The sequence below is a fragment of the Lathyrus oleraceus genome, chromosome 1, assembly GCF_024323335.1.
Source record: "Lathyrus oleraceus cultivar Zhongwan6 chromosome 1, CAAS_Psat_ZW6_1.0, whole genome shotgun sequence".
Taxonomy (NCBI): domain Eukaryota; kingdom Viridiplantae; phylum Streptophyta; class Magnoliopsida; order Fabales; family Fabaceae; genus Lathyrus; species Lathyrus oleraceus.
Genome location: NC_066579.1, coordinates 177,396,349 through 177,404,739, shown reverse-complemented (window position 1 = coordinate 177,404,739; position 8,391 = coordinate 177,396,349).

The window sequence follows — 8,391 nt, the reverse complement described above, 5'->3', positions numbered from 1 at the left end:
CCTTGGGAACAATTAAAGCATGGTGGCGACTCTGGTTTTATTGATGTCTAGCTTATCCATAGCTTGATGATCATGAATTTACCGCTACACATCCCCCACCAGAATCCAGCAGGTATAGTTGGACCAGATTGAGTAGAAGCAATAGGAACAGTTGAGGTAGCAACCTCTGAGATAATAGTCCTCTGAGTAGGAGGATTTGCGGGAGTTGGAGAAGACTGATTTTGGGCAGCTAGAACAAACTCCATCATAGCAGTTAGGCGAGAAATCTCATCCTTCAATTCTTGGCTCTCTTGCTCTAAGTGCTCCATAAATCTTGGTTGATTGGTGCGAGTGTTGTCTCGGTGAGTCAGCTTGGCAGAAGCACAGAAGAATAACCGATAAGACATTTGGCAGAGGAAAACCTGTTATGCAAATGATGCATGAAATGCAATGCTTGTTTGTTTTTATTTTCGAGGAACATGCTACTTTATTTGCAAATATATAATAACAATAATAACAATTTGATTGACCATAAAATATCTTTTTATTCATATAATTTTAGAAGGATTACACTGAGTACAATTTCAGAAACCAAAGTACTAGTACAAGAGAAAAGGAAACTAATCATTCTAAGGGTCCCTTAGCAACGGTGTTAGATGATCTGGCTACAGGCGCATACTTCCTTCGGATGCGTCGGATCTCAGACTCAAAATAAGTATTCATCTGAGCCTTCTCAAGGACAAGCTGGTCAACAATCTTCTTCCAAGCACCGAAAGACTGAGGCATACTAGAGGAAGATGGACCCTCTGGTTCTCTCTGCTTCTTCACTGCTCGGTCTTCAAGAAGTTCAATAAGCACATCTTTATCCTTTGACTCAAGCTGCAACTCCTCATGCTTTCGGCTCAAAGCATGGAACCGCTCTTCCCACATATCCTTCTCCTGCTTCATCTTGGCGAATGCGTCTTCTAAATCCTCTACATCTTGGTTAGGGAGAGTTAATGGGTCAACCACAACCATAGACATAGGTCTTTCACAGGCATATGGAATCTTCACCTCTAAAGCTCTCTTCTTCACCCAAGTAGTGTAAGCTTCCAAAGCTACATAATTGCACGACCCAAGCTCGGATCTTTCTTTCCTATGCACAATATGTCAAACATGTATCATCTTCTGCTTCAAATTTTGGGGATATTTACCCTCTTGATAGAAAAGGCCTTCTAACTGAGTGTTATTAGCTTTGTCTCTCATGTTGAACCCAAGTTGACGACGAGGCAAAGCAGGGTTGTAGTTGATTCCTCCTTATGTACCAATGAAAGGCACATTAGAGAATTCACCATAACTGTCAATAATATCCAAGCTACTAAATGTAGAATCATACCAAACTATATCATCATTAGTGAGATACATAAATCTCTAAGACCACCATAGACATTATCTGTTCTCCACAAAAGCAGACGTCTAAGGCAAGTGCGAAATAAACCACTTATACAGAAGAGAAACACAACACACAATAGTTACACCACCTTTAGAATTCCTCAAATGCAAAGAGAAGTACATATCACCTAATAATGTAGGCACATCATTCCCAATCAAGAAGATTCTAATGGCGTTAACATCAACAAAACTATCATTGTTAGGGAACAAAGCCAAGCCATAGATGAGCAACACAAAGATGGCTTCAAAAGCGTCCACACTACCGACTTGAGAAAAAGCAGTGGCTTTACCAATGAGAAACTTAGAAGTTACCCCAAACATTCCTCCTTTCTTCACCCAATGAGCCTTAATCTCAGACTTCTTCAGATGAAGAGCTTCAGCTATAATATGAGGTATGGGAATCTCCTCCAATCCACTAAATGGCACCTTATCATAAACATGTATTCCCAAGAGATGGGCATATTCCTCCAATGTAGGCATCAACTGGTAATCGAGAAAAGTGAAGCAACGATAGAGAGGGTCATAAAACTGAACCAATACACTCAAGAGTCCTTCAACCATATCAGTAGATAACACAGATAAAAGCTTCCCATGACGTTGCTTAAAGTCAAAGGGATCTAATACAAAAGATGATAACTTCCTTAACTCTTTTAAGTCGGGATATCTGAAACTGTACATCTTAGTGTTCCTTCGTCCATCATCCATGGTCTGAAAATATTTGCAAATAAAACCTCAGTTCCTTGTAATTATTTTTTCGTGTGATGTATGTCATGATGCGCATGAATGCATGAATGCAACGCAACAATTACAAATAAGGGATCACACAAAAGGCAAACAAACAAATGTCAATGGATGAATCAAGTCATTGTCAAGATCAATCATCCATTTTGGTGGATTACGGTTTTCACCTTATCAACACCCAAGTTCCATTGATATTGACAAGACTTGATTGGATCAACCATGAATCAAGGGTTTGTTGTGAGTCACGAGCATTGAGTCAGGTTAAGAACCATCCCAAAGGAGTGTACTAAGGATAAAAACATGTAGATCATGTTCTAAAAAGTTCCCAAAGTCTTAATTCCATCTTTTGGATATTATAGGTTAGGATGACTGACTCATCAACCCATAATATTCTTAAGAGAAACTCTTCTGAGTGTAGTATCATGTAACAACTATTATCAAGTCTACACTTGAACAGTTTCCGCACTACATCCTAAATAGGTCAAGTTAGGTTAACAGTTTCCGCGCTTTTATTGTTTCCAAAGGAAAAGGGAAAAGTACGAACAAAACCCAGAGATAAGAAGTTTTTAAATCAAAACTAATAAAATGCCAGAGATTAGAGGTAAGGGGGTTGGTTACACAAAGGGAAGGTGTTAGCACCCAAAGTATCCTAGGTACTCCTACGGAGCCCTGTTTTATGTGTGTATGTATTTTTGGTATAAAATATGATTGCAATAAATAGAGTGTGGGGATGAGAAAAGAATTCGTTAATTATATTTTTGTGTTTGATAAGACCTTCGGACTTGTGCCTACGTACCAACTTAATAATGAGGGATCAAAACCTCGTAGTTCGTGGTATCAATTTCAAAGTGAGTGAATTGCTTTAAACAAAAATTTAAGTTTAAAATAGGCACAAATGGCCTAAACGAATTTGAATGAGTGTTAGTTCTTTTTGTCTTTTGAAATTTTAAGTCAATATGGTTAGATTCATTTACAAGTTTGATTTAAGAAAAGAGTTTATAAATGCAATGGCATAAGGCCAAAGTTTCTAATTTGAAATAAAGTCTAAGTTTAGAAATCACAAGCAAAGAATATTTTTTAAAAGAGGGGAGAGATTTTGAAATTTAAGAGAATGGGAGGAGATGAAGAGACTAATCCTAAGCAAAAATTTAAAAAGTTAAGAGTTGAAAAGATCTGACCAATGGGGTGCAATCCAATAGACAAGAATGTCATATAGAAACCCACTTTTCCTTTGGACTTTAGAATCAAGCAATATCAATAGAGAAGTAGCAAGATGGAGAGCAAGGCATCAAATAAAGATAGCCACATCCAAGCAAGCAAATTCATAGTCTTCGTCTTAATCTTCCCATGCATCAGATGAACTACTCCTTGATTGGCTCAGAATAAGACATTAGATACAGGTTCAAAGTAACATTTGCATCAAGGCCATGTAGTATATGAATTCATGTGGATCCCCATACTTGCATCAAATGGAAGCTCAACTCACAATAACTTGGTTTCAGAAATGTTGGCATTGGCAAAGTCCTTTTGCATAGGGAATGTTGCATAATTCTAAGTCCAAAGCTCAGATCAAATCCAACAGTCCACACAAACATTTATTTAGGGTTTTTTGTTGTTTATTAAGTATTTTAAGGTCCTAAGACCACAAACAAAAACTAAATATACAAACAAATATATACAATCACAATATGTGACTCTAGTGAGGAAAGTGAAAATGGCATAAACATAAAAAGTTAAATGATATATAAATGACAAATGAAATGGTAAATGGCTTGAAATTAAATTGCGTAAAGTAAATGACTTGAAAATAAAAAGCAAGATTAATAAAACTTAGTCAAATGTTAGTTGATTAGATGTTAGTGATGTTTTACTTTTCAATTGATTAAGTCATTCTTTGGAGAACACTCAACCCTCTATTCACAATCATGGATCCTTGAACCAAGAAATCTTCTAAAGGAAGGAAAAAGACCAACTTTCCACATAATACCATGAAAGGGGGGAGATTTACAATCTCACTTACTAGAATGATATGCGTTTGGGTCAAACTTTAGTGTTATGTTAAGCAATTGTAATTGGACTTATGTAGTCACAACTATCTAAGGCCGGGCAACAATTTTTTTGGTGTTAATACATGTTAGAGATATGGTATAATGAACCATACTCCTAAAACATACCACACAAAAAAAGAAAATGATCAAAGGATGGACCTAATCTCATTCATACTTGTATTGGTTCATCTAACATAAAGTTATTGATGAACCAATTAGCCTTAGGATATTGAGACTTCATTGGTCAATGAAAGGGATGGTATAGAATGGGATTGAAGATGAAGAGGGAGGGGAGATGAGATCAAAACAAATTGGTCATGGTAGGAATTTTATCAAATTAAAATCATTCATTCATTTTGGGAGATGAAATGTACATTTCATCAATCCCCTAAATCCAATTATTTTAATCCAACAAAAGTAAAATCAATCTAGACCAAGGCCCAAACACTTAGTCAAACTTCACAAGTCAATAAAAATAGCTCAACATAATTTCTACACAATTAATCAATTAAAAATAAAATTAAAATGCATTTAAATTAAATTATGTTTGACCAAAAACCTAAAACCTCTTCAAAACACCAAATAAATGGCCAAAAGATTTATCCTAGGTCGCACGAGGTCAAAGGACCTTAGACAAAAAAATTCATAATTTTTGAAAAGTCAGAAGTATTTTTAAACAATTAAAAATATGCTTAAAACTATTAAATCATGAAAAATATCAAAATTAATTCAAAAAATAATTTAAATTCTGAAAATGAAAGAGGAAAATATTTTTAAAAAATTGATGAAAGCCCCATATTTTTTGGATTAAAAATGAAATTAATATGAATTAATCAAAAATAAGGGACTAAATGAAATAAATAGAAAAAAAAGAGCCATTTGATCTCCCTCATTAATTGAGGTGGCAGATCAGATGGCTAGAAACGCGCGTTCCACATGCACACGAGTCGAACACGCTGCAGGCCTGGATTGATCCAGCGCATCACCAGAGCCCTAGCTTCGGTCATCTTCTACAGTGAGGACCGCCAGACTGGTCCAACTCAAACCTTATGAAAACTGAAAAGTGAATACACTAATTTGAAGGAAAAATGCTCAGGTGCACGAATCTGGCCTCAATTTTGTCCAATTCCAAGTATATAAAAAGAGACAGGGATTTGAATTTTGAGGATCATGAACTGGGTTGCTTCGATTTGACCTCAAAGCAAAAATCAACAAGAATGGTGAAGAATTGAGGGAGAATCGAAGAGATGAAAATTCTAAAAGTTCACCTTCAATGGAGCTTTAGATAGGCACGATCTTGCTTTCAATTATGGTTGGCCTTGCTTCAGATGCTTAATGGAGGTGAAATAGATCAAGGAAAGGTGTGGACTCTTGGAGTTTCAATCTCAAAACAGATGGAGAATTGAAACTCGATTTTCAAAAAAAATCCTTAAGTTTATCCTTCAATGGTGAGGGTTTGGGGTTGCATATTCAAAGCTTGGGAATGAGGTCCTTCATTCTGAGCCAAGAGGGTCTTATTTATAGCCAAGGATATTGATTTCCACACACTTCCAATTTTGGCAAAATTTCAAAATTCCCTTTGCATGGTTGCATGGGCGTGTGCTAGGCCCATGAAATGATGTGTTCTGATCCAAAAATGAGTGTGCATCATGCTTAATTCATGTTGGAAGGCCATGCAAATGTGTATGAAAAGTGGGAGTGGAAAACATCCAAATGGTCCTTTAACATACACACATGCGCAAGTCCTTCATACTTTGGCCAAATGAGATGATCTTGGACTTTTTGAAAATTTCAGGTCAAGGGAAACAACTTTCATGTTGAATACTTTTTCATTTGATGCTTGGATCATGATGAATATTGAGGTGGAAGTTTGGGAATTCAAACATATTTGAAAATTTTCTAAGTCCCAAGTCAAATGTTCATTTCTTCCACCTTGAATAACTTTTTATATGGACTTCAAATGAGAAAAGTTCCTTCACCATAGTTGTAGCTATTTCAAACCACTTAAATTTGGTCACAAATTTGACCTCATTTAGATTTGGCATGAAGGAGTTATGCATTTTAGAAGTTGAGAAAATCACTTGTTCAATGGTATTGGCCCAAAATGACCTATAATGTTTCCTCTTGGCACATGCATTTGCAAGTTGAATTCGAACTTCCTACAAACATAAAAGTTGAATTATAAATCTTGAAATTGATCATGCAATTTTAATGGATTTCATATCCTAAAAATTGATTAAGTTATGGTCTTGGGAAGTTGACCTCAAAACTAGGGTTCAGACAAAATGACCTATAATCTTTCACCATAAAAAATGACTTTCCAAGAAAAACTAGCTCTAAACTTCAACATGAAAGTTGTTTGGAATGTCATTTATAGTAATTGTGTTTTTCGAATCATTTTCATATGACAAAAAGTGTAGGAGATGGGGTCTAGGGAACCCCAATTTTGACAAGTTGACTTTCTTTGGTCAACCATCATGAACCATCTTGCTAGATTGACATTATCTTGACTTTTGGGACTCATGGAGTATCACATATGCATAAGATGATGAAATATGAAGTATCCCTTGAAATATTTGAACAATTGTTGTAGAAACTTGTTGAAGAAGTCACACAAGATACCTAGATGAATTAGGGTTTCCAAGGCAAACAAACTACAAACTCTTGATGATTTCTTGATTAAAACAACATGTGAAGATCATGGGGGTCCATATATTATACTTAGAGTCAATGTGAACCATTTCTTGATTATTCTCCTTGCATTGAGGGTCGTAAACCCTAGATATGAGCTTCATAGAGTATGGGTGAGCATACACACTACCTACAAAAGCAACAAACTATACATTGACATATTTTTGGTATTTTGGTTAGTAAACCAAGAAAAATGAAGTATGATACAATCAAATGTGCTTGTTGGTCTCTCCCAATGCAAACCCAATGGATGAGGGGTAAGGAGGATGCCAAGGTGTGATCCCAATGCCAATGCATATGATGAGATAATCATGAGGGATATTAGGGTCAAAATTGGGGTCTTACAGCATGTACCTTTTTTAGAAATTTCTTCATCATCTATGTCTATGGTAGTTAGCCAGTCTGCACCTGCCATGCCTGCTGGGTTCCCGTGCAGAATGCCACCAAATTTTGTGCCTGAATGGTACGCTCCAACATTTGCTTCTCTGCCGGCATCTAGCCCGGTCCTGTCTGTGCCTCCTCATATTTTGCATACTCTTCCTCGTGTCGAGGAAGCCATTTACCATTCTGAGCCTTCTAAAGGTCCTGACATTTATGAGAAGATGGACGAGATGAAGGATCAATTTCTTGAGTTGCGCAAGGAATTGAAGATCCTAAGAGGAAAGGATTTATTTGGTAGAAGTGTTGTTGAGCTGTGTTTAGTTCCAAATGTCAAGATTCCAGTGAAGTTCAAGGTCCTAGACTTTGAACAATATAAGGGGAATACTTGTCCTATGAGTCATCTTGTCATGTATGCTAGAAAGATGTCTAGTCAGACCGACAACAATCATCTGCTTATTCACTACATCCAAGATAGTCTGACAGGTGTTGCACTTAGATGGTACATGGGCTTGGATAGTTACAGTATATGTACTTTTAATGACTTGGGTGAGGCCTTTGCCAATAAATACAAGTACAATATTGATATGGCTCCTGATCGGGATCAGTTGAGCTCAATGTCTCAGAAGGACAAAGAGAAATTCAAAGAATATGCTCAAAGGTGGAGGGAGTTAGCTACTCAGATTAGTCCCCCTCTAGAGGAGAAATAAATGACTATGATATTATTGAAGATGCTAAGTTCATTTTACTATGAACGTATGATCGCAAGTGCCCCAAATGATTTCACCGAGATGGTGAACATGGGGATGAGATTGGAAGAAGGAGTCTGAGAGGGACGATTATCCAAAGATGAAGCGTCAGCGAGCAAGAAGTATGGTGGTAGATTCTCCAAAAAGAAGGAAGGAGAAACTAATGCAGTATCAACAGGGAGGCAAAGGAAGCCTCGTGTGAGGAAGAATTCCCAGTCCCGTCAACATCAACATCAAGTATCATCAGTAATTCCCATTTTTACCAACAATTCAACAAATCAATAAGTTCATATTCAGCAACAACATCAACAACAACCGCAACAACGTACCAATTACAACAACAAAAATCATCAGCAGAACTTTGAGAGGAAGAA